Source organism: Nerophis ophidion, linkage group LG26 (assembly GCF_033978795.1).
Source record: "Nerophis ophidion isolate RoL-2023_Sa linkage group LG26, RoL_Noph_v1.0, whole genome shotgun sequence".
In the NCBI taxonomy this organism is placed as follows: Eukaryota; Metazoa; Chordata; class Actinopteri; order Syngnathiformes; family Syngnathidae; genus Nerophis; species Nerophis ophidion.
In genome coordinates this window covers 9,500,102-9,512,601 of record NC_084636.1, presented here as the reverse complement: position 1 = coordinate 9,512,601, position 12,500 = coordinate 9,500,102, and the positions used below count along the sequence as shown (strand labels likewise).

The 12,500-nt window shown below is 39.8% G+C and overlaps 1 protein-coding gene across 2 annotated transcripts in view; it reads right to left on the bottom strand.

The window, feature by feature from the left end:
- Nucleotides 1-11,155: 11,155 nt before the first annotated feature.
- The window catches only part of mysm1 (Myb-like, SWIRM and MPN domains 1), a 17,832-nt gene continuing 16,487 nt past the window's right edge, over nucleotides 11,156-12,500 (bottom strand). The window contains exon 19 of one of the 2 annotated variants that reach the window (XM_061888486.1): nucleotides 11,156-11,270. The gene's annotated coding sequence lies outside the window, so the exon portion shown is untranslated. Of the gene's footprint in view, nucleotides 11,271-11,454 lie in introns of those variants that run through there. The other variant, XM_061888484.1, reaches the window with a different exon arrangement.

The following is a 12,500-nucleotide window of genomic DNA, read 5'->3' as shown; positions in this document are numbered from 1 at the left end:
TAAATTAGAATTATACATAATATTGGATATGGAGAACATACAAACACTTTATTTATTAAGACAAATATTGAAATTCAACAGTTTGGTGCATTTGTAAACTACTAAAAATGATGTACAAAGCAAACTATAACCTGCTGCTCGAGAATGTAGAACAATTTTCCTCAACAAAGCAATTAGCTACTTGCTGCCACCTGTAATATTCTTAGGTAATACGATCTCCGAGCGGTCCCTGAAGTATACACAAACATGATTGGCCCAAGGGACTTTCTGTTATATCGTTGCCCGAAAATGTGATGTGTTATTCCCAAGGAATAAAAAGTACTCTTAGCGGCACCTCGTGTGTTGGTTCAACTTACTTCCAAAATACGGACAATAGGTAGAAAATGGATGGATGGAACAAGACACCACCTACTGGTATGGAAGAGTTACATTGTTACTCTGACTGCACAGACACTCAACTACTGCACATTATTTGCGAATTATATTTATTGGTTTGCAAACAAATATTTTCCCGACCAATTAGGTGAACTTGCATAATTTCCCACGGCACACCAAACAATATTTCACGGTACACTAGTGTGCCCCACACACATGATACGAGCGTGCCATCTAGTGGCTGTATAATGTATAACATCTATAGCAACACAGCATGTTTTTTGAGACCCGTGTCACGTGATCTCAAACTTGACACCTCATTGGTTGGCTCTGAGATATGCTCGCTTGCTTTGGTCTTACCTTGCTTTTTGAAGCGGGGAATTTTTCGACACAAAATGTTTTAACATGGATTAAAAAAAAAAATTACACTATTTTTAAACAATGAATTTTAAAACACTGAATTTTGTTTCAATGAAATAGTTAGCATACTTTGAAAATTGAAACGCCAAAAAATCTGTTACATAAATTCAGAGTCCAAAAATAAAAAACCTTTCGTAATAAAAACACAAATTAACCTCCGTAGAAATCTGTTGGCCAGGAATACGTTTGTGGTAAAATTTTATGACGCGCCCTGTGACTAAAAATGTATTTTCGCCCTTTTTTTGCGCTGTTGATTCCTACAGAGCAGGGGTGTCGAACTCATTTTAGATGGGGGGGCCATATGGAGAATAATCTACTCCCAAATGGGCCGGACTGGTGAACTCACGGCACGATAACTTAAAAATAAACACAACTTCATATTGTTTAAGTTGATTAAAAATAGATGCTGTTGTTGATTTTTTTTTTTTACACTTACATATTGCGGTTAATAGTATTCTACATTTATTTGTCGTCGTTTATTCTTTCTGAAAAAATGATGTCAAAATGTTCATCAGTCAACTCATTGGTGTTCATTTTCAATCTATCAAGATTAAAAAAATATCAAAATCAAATTACTGGATGTTATTTATGTAGTTTGCTCTTTTTACTTGACTGGTGCAATGAAATGTGTTTTATTTTATTTTTATTTTTTTTAACATATGTAGCATCATCTACAACAGGGGTCGGCAACCAAAAATGTTGAAAGAGCCATATTGGACCAAAAATACAATAACAAATCCGTATGGAGCCGCAAAAAATGAAAAGCCATATTACATACAGATGGTGTGTCATGAGATATAAATTGAATTAAGAGGACTTAAAGGAAACTAAATTTGCTCAAATATAGCTACACCAAGTCAAGTATTCCATATATACATATATATATATATATATATATATACATATATATATATATATATATATATACAAGAAATAAAAGAAATACTTGAATTTTAGTGTTCATTTATTTACACATTTACACACACATAACACTCATCTACTCATTGTTGAGTTAAGGGTTGAATTGTCCATCCTTGCTTTTCTAACCATATGCATGTACAGTAGATGGCAGTATTGTCCTGTTTAACAACATTGCTGATTACGGCAGACAAACTGCTTTACGGTAGATGAAAACGGACTGCTGTGTTTGTGTTGTTACAATAAACCACATAGGAAACCAAGAACTCGTCCTCGATCATTCTACAGTTATAACGTCATTGGGCAGACACGCTCTTTATATTGTGGGAAAGCGGACGTGAAAACAGGCTGTCGACACGTCACTGAGGTCCGCATGGAGCTGGAGGGGGCGTGGCCTCCAGCTCCGCCTGAATTTCGGGAGATTTTCAGGAGAAAATTTGTCCCGTGAGGTTTTCGGGAGAGGCGCTGAATTTTGGGAGTCTCCCGCAATATTTTGGTACAGGTACCAGCTTTTCGATACTTTTGTAAATAAAGGGGACCACAAAAATGGCATTTTTGGCTTTATTTTAACAATATAGTGTGTGTGACTGCTGTTTTTCTTGTTGTGTATTTCTGTAACTGTTTCGGTCACTTTTGGAAAATAAATTTTAATCCCAAAGAGATTTTATAAACATGATATTGTAAAGATCACATAAAATGGTACCATATACCATATCCTTTCCCATATGCACTGACAAACAGATCCCTATTTTTTGAGGAAAAAGAAGAAAAAACACACAATATACAACGAATACATCAAAAACAATGTCTGACAAAATGTGAATGCGCAATTGCACAACTCTTACCTGGCGTTTACGTCTGAACTACTTTACCACATGCCTGAGCAATGTCTATTAAAAAAGACTTGCAAACAAACGGCTCGCGAGCGCAAATCGTTCGCTTGAAGGAGCCGTTCAAAAGAGTCGACTCGTTTGCGAACGTCACATCACTGGTGTGCTGTTTGAACGTCATTTCGCACAACATTTGACACGTCAAATACAGCGTTTTTTTTTTTTGTCAAAGGCGTCACGAAATAACATCATGCTGAACATTACTGAGCGTGTAATACAAGTCTCATGTATTTATTTGATCTTTTAATGGCGGACGTAATGGACGACGTACATGGCTAGGAATGGGACAGAGAAGCGGAAACTAAGGCGAATAGTTGAGCAATATTTTTTAGATATAACAATAAATAAATGTTTATAATAATATTTAGAGTCTTTTCGCTATAGTATTTAATTTTTTTTGTACATTTCGCGCTGTTTGATACTTCCGGGTGTATGTCGTGACGTCACGCAACGTTGTGATTGAGTCCATGTGAAGACGACCCTGCAATGTAAAAAAACCAACACATTTCTATACAATATTATATATATATATATATATATATATATATATATATATATATATATATATATATATATATATATATATATATATATATACATATACCATCGATCTTCTGAAATCCACATGATGCTGTTTTTTTTTCTCAATTTCAGGATGAAGACAAACGAGCAGCCTCCCAATGCTGACAGCATTGGAACAAAGTAAGACTAAAAACACTTTATTGTCTCGAATGTCCTTTTTTTAAACTCAAAATCAAGTGGGGCATCCTTTTTATCACCGAATAGAATAGCATATTGAACAGACTGCAAAGACAACTATTTTTTGCAAATATTAGCTCATTTGGAATTTGATGCCTGCAACATGTTTCAAAAAAGCTGGCACAAGTGGCAAAAAAGACTGAGATAGTTGAGTAATGCTTGTCAAACACTTATTTGGAACATCCCACAGGTGAACAGGCTAATTGGGAACAGGTGGGTGCCATGATTGGGTATATAAGCAGCTTCCATGAAATGCTCAGTCATTCACAAACAAGGACGGCGCGAGAGTCGCCACTTTGTGAACAAATGTGTGAGCAAAGTGTCGAAGAGTTTAAGACCATTTCTCAACTAGCGATTGTAATTTTGTGACACAAATTTTTGACACTTAGAAAAAAATCCAGATTTTTTGACACTTGGAAAAATTCCGACTTTGTGACACCTCGAAAAAATCCTGATTTTTTGGACACTTGGAAAAAATCCTGACTTTGTGACATTTGGAAAAAATGCCAACTTTTCAAAATCTTGACGTTTTGAAACTTTAAAAAATTCCTGACGTTTTGACACTCGGAAAAAAATCCCAATGTTTTGACACTTGACAAAATCCCGACGTTTTAACACTTGGAAAAAATCCCGACGTTTTGACACTTGGAAAAAATGTAGACTTTTTGACACTTGGAAAAAATCTCGACTTTGTGACACTTGGAAAAAATCCCAACGTTTTGAGACTTGGAAAAAAATCCCAATTTTTTGACACTTGGAAAAAATTCAAATTTTTTGACACTTGGGAAAAAAAAACGATTTTTTGACACTTGGAAAAAATCCAGACTTTTTGACACTTGGAAAAAATCCAGACTTTTTGACACCTGCAAAAAAAATCCAGATTTTTTGACACTTGGAAAAAAATCCAGACTTTTTGACACTTGGAAAAAATCCAAACTTTTTGACACTTGGTCGAAAATCCTAACTTTTTGAAACCCGGAAAAAATCCAGACTTTTTGACACGGAAGAAAATCCAGACTTTTTGACATTTGGAAAAAAATCCCAATTTTTTGTTACTTGGAAAAAATCCTGACTTTGTGACACTTGGAAAAAATCAATTTTTTTTGACACTTGGAAAAAATCTTGACTTTGTGAAACTTGGAAAAAATCCCAACGTTTTGACACTTGGAAAAAAAAAATCCCAATTTTTTGACACTTGGAAAAAAAATCCCAATTTTTTGACACTTGGAAAAAAATCCCAATTTTTTGACACTTGGAAAAAATCCAAATTTTTTGACACTTGGAAAAAATCTAGACTTTTTGACATTTGGGAAAAAAATCCAGACTTTTTGACATTTGGAAAAAAATCCCAATTTTTTGTTACTTGGAAAAAATCCTTACTTTGTGACACTTGGAAAAAATCAATTTTTTTTGACACTTGGAAAAAATCTTGACTTTGTGAAACTTGGAAAAAAATCCCAACGTTTTGACACTTGGAAAAAAAAATCCCAATTTTTTGACACTTGGAAAAAATCTAGACTTTTTGACATTTGGGAAAAAAATCCAGACTTTTTGATACTTAAAAAAAAATCCCAATTTGTTGGCACTTGAAAAAAATCCCGACTTTGTGACACTTGGAAAAAATCCAAAGTTTTTCACTGTAAAATATAGATTACGTTTTTTTTTTTGCAGTGCACCGTGGCTGTTTTTAATTTGTATCCACGTACCCTCTATGACAGGGGTTGTTTTAATCCGCACTGTCTGAGTTTTGAGGAATATATAGTCCGGAAAATACGGTACTAAAAAAAAAAAAAGTATTTTATCAACACACAGGCCACATAAAATGCTGTGCAGGCCAGATCTGGCCCCCGGGCCTTGAGTTTGACACCTGTGCTCTGCCAATTTGCATAGCCCTCTTTGGGAACCTAAGATGGAAAGGCTTTGGAGCAAACCTGGAAGAAATAAAATCCCTAAACTTTCACCACTTGAGGACTGGAACGATACACCGGAGTCACGAGAGAATGGAATGGTTGTAAAATGCCCTCATTTGTCTTGTCTCTCTCTCTTGGTCAGTTTGAGATCTCGGACTCCTACAGAGAAAGGATATCCTCTTTGGTGGAGCTGGATATCGTCGTCCATGTCATCCGCGTCTAAGCGCGTCGGCTGCCTGACCGGACTCCTGGTTTCAGATCTGATTTTGCTCCTCTGTGTCGTCGTTGGCATCTTTAAGATCACCTGGAAGCTGGACCAGGTCCAGAACCAACTGGCCGCCAATGACGATTTCGTGCAACACATCAGTTTTTTCCTGAGTGAGCGCCAGCGTTTCCTGTGTGCGCACCAGGACTTCGTGCAGCAGTACAAGCAGTTCGAGCCCAAGCTGATATTGCCGGAGAACATGCAAGACGAGCCGCAGAAACGCGTGCCGGTGGAGCAGCGGATGGACGCCAGTCTGACCGCCATGCAGCTCTTCTTAAAAGCGCATCTTTCGGAGATATCGCAACAAGAGCGGCGGTTGGACGCCAGTCTCCGCGCCATACTACTTGAGCAGCAGTACTTAATCGCGACCCTCAACTCTGACGAAAAACACACCCAAACACTGTTGAGTCAACGCCTGACGGCCACAGGAAGAAACAGTCTGAGAAAAAGTCGGGTTTCTGACCAGGAGGACATTGAAGGGCTCCAAGATAATTCCGTCGTGCTGAGCAGCAGTCTGAGCGCCCTGCTTCGCCGCAAGGAAAACACCCAGGATGAAATAGGTCACCTGCGTCAGGATTATGACAACGTGGGTGAGTGCATGTTCACCTGCAAGGGCTTGTTCGACACAGTCCATGCGGTGCTGGGGGCGCAAAGTCAACTCGGACAGCAGATGACGCAAATATCGTCCGACACGACAAAGCAAGGCGAAACACTCGACAGCCTCAACGACACCTCGGATCCATCCAAACTACAGCCGTGTGACTGCTGCGACGACGGTTGGGAGCCCCACTCTATAAATTGCTACAAATTGGTCACTGTGCCGTTACCGATGACGAAAGCTAAAAAGGAGTGCGAGGATCAGGGTGCCGAACTCCCCCAAGTGGAAGACCGAGCCGAGCAGAAGTTCATCTCGCGGTTCATTTACGATGTAAAACTAAAAACCGAAGAACTTGAAAAGGATTTGGAGGACCGCAAGAAAACGAAAGGTATTTCCGCCTGGATCGGCTTAGGCGACGACAAGAACGAAGGACATTTCAAGTGGCTTAACGGCCAAAATTTGACTGAGCCCATTTTTTGGAGGATCGGGGAACCCAATAACTTCAAGAACAGATACGGCAATGATCAAGACTGCGTGGTTATTTTGCCCCCGGATGATATGATAAAAGACGAATTTGAGACATGGAAGGACACGCAGTTTAACACGTGGGACGATCTCGCTTGCAAAAACAGACGATTCTATCTGTGCAAGAAGTTAAGGGAAAAAGGTACCTAAGCCTTTGTAACTCAAATTATCCCGGCCTGTTGGAAATGAATGGAAATCGATTCAGTCTGTTTTGAGCCCTCCTAAAACGTTTTACTTCAAGTTAAAGGCCTACTGAAACCCACTACTACCGACCACGCAGTCTGATACTTTGTATATCAATGATGAAATATTAACATTGCAACACATGCCAATACGGCCGGTTTAGTTTACTAAATTGCAATTTTAAATTTCCAGCGGAGTTTCTTGTTGAAAACGTCACGGAATGATGACGCGTGTTTGTGACGTTATTTGTTGTAGCGGACATTTTAGCCCAGCACCACTTACGGCTAAAAGTAGTCTCTTTTCATCGCATAATTACACAGTAATTTGGACATCTGTGTTGCTGAATCTTTTGCAATTTGTTCAATTAATAATGGAGACTACAAAGAAGAATGCTGTTGGTGTATTGCAGCTGCCTTTAGCAACCGAAACACAGCCGGTGTTTCTTTGTTTGTTGTGAAGCTTTAGCGAACATGTTCCTCTACCACATGTCAACCAGCAAGTTTTTGGATGAGAAAATTGTGATATTAAGTCGGCTCTCACCGGAGACTTGTGCGGAGTTAGCGTCCTCCTGCAGCAGCTGTCAATTGGCTCCTCCATTGGCTTCTTTCAGAGACACTGGCGGTCACCGCAGCCCTCCGACTTTCAGGTATGACTTTATAATCTCACTAAAACACTATTAACACAATAAGCAGATAAGGGATTTTCCAGAATTATCCTAGTAAATGTGTATAATAACATCTTAATCGTTTCCAATGCCATCCACGAGTCTTTCATCCTCGCTCAAATTAATGGGGAAATTGTCGCTTTCTCGGTCTAAATTGCTCTTGCTGCTGGTGGCTATGATTACAAACAATGTGAGGATGTGGGGAGCCCTACAACCCGTGACGTCACACGCACATCCTCTGCTACTTCCGGTACAGGCAAGGCTTTGTTTTTATTAGCGACCAAAAGTTGCAAACTTTATCGTCAATGTTCTCTACTAAAACCTTTCAGCAAAAATATGGCAATATCGCGAAATGATCAAGTATGACACATAGAATGGACCTGCTATCCACGTTTAAATAAGAAAATCTAATTTCAGTAGGACTTTAAAGTACCAATGATTGTCAAACACACAATAGGTGTGGTGAAATTTGTCCTCTGCATTTGACCCATTCCCTTGTTCCACCCCCTGGGAGGTGAGGGGAGCAGTGAGCAGCAGCGGTGGCCGCGGTCGGGAATCATCTTTGGTGATTCAATCCCCAATTCCAACCCTCGATGCTGAGTGCCAAGCAGGGAGATAATGGGTCCCGTTTTTATAGTCTTTGGTATGACTCGGCCGGGGTTTGAACTCACAACCTACCGCATATTCAAATACGGCATAGCACCGGTAGTCGCAAGCTGGCGACGAGGGAAGGTAATGGTTAGCTGGCAATTAGCTAGGGAACAGCTCTGGTCCAGCGTCAAGCTGTGGCCACCACAGGGCCATTATTGCACGACAATGTTTGAAGTAGCGTTACGCAGGTGTAAAAAGAAGTTGGCATACCGATTCCTAGTTGGCCACTAGAATTCTAAATCGGCAGCTGACAGCAAGGGCGATTAATCGCTAAAGGTGACATTTCGTCAGCGATCACTCGAAAGGAGTACGATTTTCCTCCTGTTGGTGGGATTTCCTTCAGGAGAACTCCTGTAAGTGGAATCTTTTAAAGTGGGGAGACTGGTGCACAGACAGCCACCACACTGTTCTTGGCAAATAGAAACCCAGGGTCCAAAGGCATGGAGACCAAGACAATTGGGGGACCATATTTGCTGCAGCCTTCATCCGACTTTGTGACCGTTGTGGAGCTTCTATGCAACAGTCATCCGTTCACTCCGCTGTTGAGGTCTTTTTCGACAATGGAGACGCGCAGACTCCAACGTCACTTCTTCGCTGTGGTTGAGGTGTATCCGGTAGCAAGGGAAACAAACCCAGGACGACCGGCACCTCCTCACAGCTGCCGGCGCTCCGGTCTGTCGGAGGACCGCCTATGGTGTGCCTACTAGCACTTGCTTTTTTCTCAAGGTGTGCTCCCCTAGCCTTTTGTCTTCCCAGACTAACCCGCAAGGCAGCGGGGAAGGTGACAACTAGGGTGCTAATCACTAGTGGGAAATTAGCACACTAATTACTAACAGTGCCACTACTGGCGTGTTAATTGAATTGCCGCCAGGCATATATAGTATGTGTCTGCCTTGAATTACTGCCGGGTCAAACTCGTTTCGCAAAATAATTAGCGCATGGCAGGGTTTCCCACACATTCATTTATTTGTGGCGGCCCGCCACGAAAGAATTACGGCCGCCACGAAAAAATAAATAAATAAATAAATAAAATTAAAAAAATAAATTATTTTTTTGTTTTTTTTCGGCTTTTGACCCGCTCGACCGCTCATAAAAGCAATGGGACTCTGTCTGTGAATGGAGCTTATTGTTACATATTATATAACTATGTAGATATTATATAAATATGTACATAAAGTGTTGTAATTATATTCCAACTCCGCGTTCTTCTTGGTCATCGCCGCCACCAGCCGCTGCCTGTTTTGTGATAACTTTTATTCTCACATTTACTTACTCTGCTTTGCAAAAAATATATTTACCACGGTCAGGCCTGGGACCAAATAACAGCGATAAACAAGGTGTTGCTGTGGAACTCTTATTGTTTGGCTAGGAACCTGAGTGTAACCTTCAGGAGCCCGTCAAAATCCAGAGCCGGGGGGTGGCAGTAGTGGGGCAGTACAAGTACACGGGAGTCCACTTGAACAGGAGACTGGACTGGAAGGACAAGAGCAAAGCTGTATACAAGAAGGGCATGCATGAGCATACTTTTTTTTTCCCTGAGGAAGCTTGGGTCCTTTAACGTGTGCAGCAAGCTGTTGGAGATATTTTATCAGTCTGTTCTGGCCGGTGCCCTGTACTTTACAGTGGTTTGTCGGGGGAGGAGCACCAGCAAAAGGGACTTAAACCGGATTGAAAATTGATACGGAAAGCCGGCCAAACTTTTGGCACGCATTTGGAAGTGTTTGTGGGAGTGAGGAACAGGAGGACATGGGACAAACTGATGGCCATCATGGAAAATCCTGTCCACCAACTCCACCAGACAATTGCGGGACAGCGGAGCTCATACTCCCAACAGGCTCCTTCAGCTTTGTTCCCACAGTGTTCCATTCAAGAACTCCTTCATTCCGCACTCCATCCAGCTGTATAATCACTGGCCATGCAGCAATAGATGATATCTGTCTATTACCTGACACCTTTTTTGTTAGCTACCTCTCTTTGTTTATAATGTCTATTTTTTGTTCGATCTACTCTTGTACATGGTGATTGTTATATATTGTATATATTATATAATATAGTTATATATAATATACCAGGGGTAGGGAACCTATGGCTCTAGAGCCAGATGTGGCTCTTTTGATGACTGCATCTGGCTCTCAGATAAATCTTAGCTGACGTTGCTAAACACGATAAGTAATTCATAATTCCGCTGGTATTCACAGTGTTAAAAATAACGTTCAAAATATAAAACATTCTCATGCATTTTAATCCATCCATCCGTTTCTATCCCACCTGTTCAAGAAGTCGCATTAATGGTCAAAAGTATTTTATTTATTATTGGTTACTTTCAGAATAACAATGTTAAAAACAATAACAAATGCACGCATTTAGTTGTAGTAATTAGGGAAAGTACAAATAAAAGAGGAGGTGTAGAATTCTCTTGTCAGAGCGTGGGAGGACACTGTACACGGGTACAGGTTTACGCGTTTCTCCTCATTGAGCTAAATTGAATCCAGTCTTTGTTTAATTCCTTGGTTCTTGTTCTGTTTAATAGATGCCATCAGTGTTTGAACCTGCCAGTTGCATTTAGTATTAAAAATATTATACGGCTCTCAAGGAGATAGATTTTAAAATATTTGGCTTTCATGGCTCTCTCAGCCAAAAAGGTTCCCGACCCCTGTAATATACTGTATATATTATGTGTAAATATTACATATGTTATATTTTATATTGCTACTATGGTACATTTTTAGTCTTAATACCTGTATTATCCTTTCCATCTTTTGAAACTGAGCTACTGTGTGGAACAATTTCCCTTGTGGATCAATAAAGTTTTGTCTAAGTCTAAGTGTGTGCCTAAAATACAACCAATAAAAATAAAGATCAAGCATATTTAGTAGAAATTGAGAAATATTGGAATCTATACTGAACAAAAATTTAAACGCAACACTTTTGTTTTGGCTCCTATTTTTCATGAGTTGAATGCAAAGATCTACAATTTTTACTATATACATAAAATACCTTTTCCTCTCTAGTGAGCGTTTGTTCTTGGCCAAGATGAGCCATCCCACCTCACAGGTGTGGCAGATCAAGATGCTGACTCAGCAGCATGATTGTTGCACAGGTGGACCTTAGGCTGCCCACAATAAAAGGAAAAGAAAAGTGTTAGAAATCTACTGCAGTGAAGCCAAATAAAAACTGCTATGCGTCTACGGCATTAATTAAAACCGTAAACAAAACACAATATATAGGCAAAAAAAATATCTAATAAAATGCATAGAAAATTGTAATAACAGTATTCATTGTTAGAAGCGGCCCTCTTTGATTGATTGAATTGATTGAAACTTTTATTAGTAGATTGCAGAGTACAGTTTATATTATGTACAATTGACCACTAAATGGTAACACCCGAATAAGTTTTTCAACTTGTTTATGTCGGGGTCCACGTTAATCAATTCATAGTATCTCTGGGGCCAAACATAACCGCGATGTGGCCATCAGTGAATGGTGGCCATAATCAAGTCGATGTGGCTCTAAACAACAGTGTAGAGCAGGCTTACTTCACTGGCGGCCCAAAGCTTTTCAATTGGCCTGCCGAACATCACCCAAATAGGCTTGATAAAAACATCAAAACGCGGGTTGCTCCTGTATGCAGTACTCCCGCCACCCCACAGGGGGAAACAGCGAGGCATATGTGTCAACCCTTAAAAAATATCCTAATTAAATTGCAAAAAATACAACTTTTAACAGCAAAATATGAATGTAAAAGAAAGAGCAAGTGCTCCAGTCATTGTTTCCTGTTGGACCTTTTAAGCGACGGACACACTGTTCCACGCCAGCAACAACAGTAGAAATCCACACGACAAAACTTGATCACACCTTTTGGAAGTAGATGTACATAAAGATATTTACTTTTTCTTTGGAAATTTCTGACTTTGTCATGTATTTAAAAAAAAAAAAAAAAGCTTGTTTAGTACATGTAGTGCTTAATTTGACCAGTAGAGTGCGATAACGCTACAGCTTAGTTATAATTGAGATGAGTCACATTTATTGTGTGCAGCCATTCATCCATCCATCCATTTTCTGCAGCTTATTCCCTTTGGGGTGGCGGGGGGCGCTGGTGCCTATCTCAGCTACAATCAGGCGGAAGGCGGAGTACACCCTGGACAAGTCGCCCTCATCACAGGGCCAACACAGATAGACAGACAATGTTATTTAATTTATATATGGGTAAACATCTGTATTTTATTGTGTGAATGTATCGAGAATTAACTTTTTATTTTATTCATGTAAAATATACAATAGTCCTACAAAACATAAAGGAAAGGGGGAAGAGGAACATCGATCCTCAAACAAACTTCTGGAG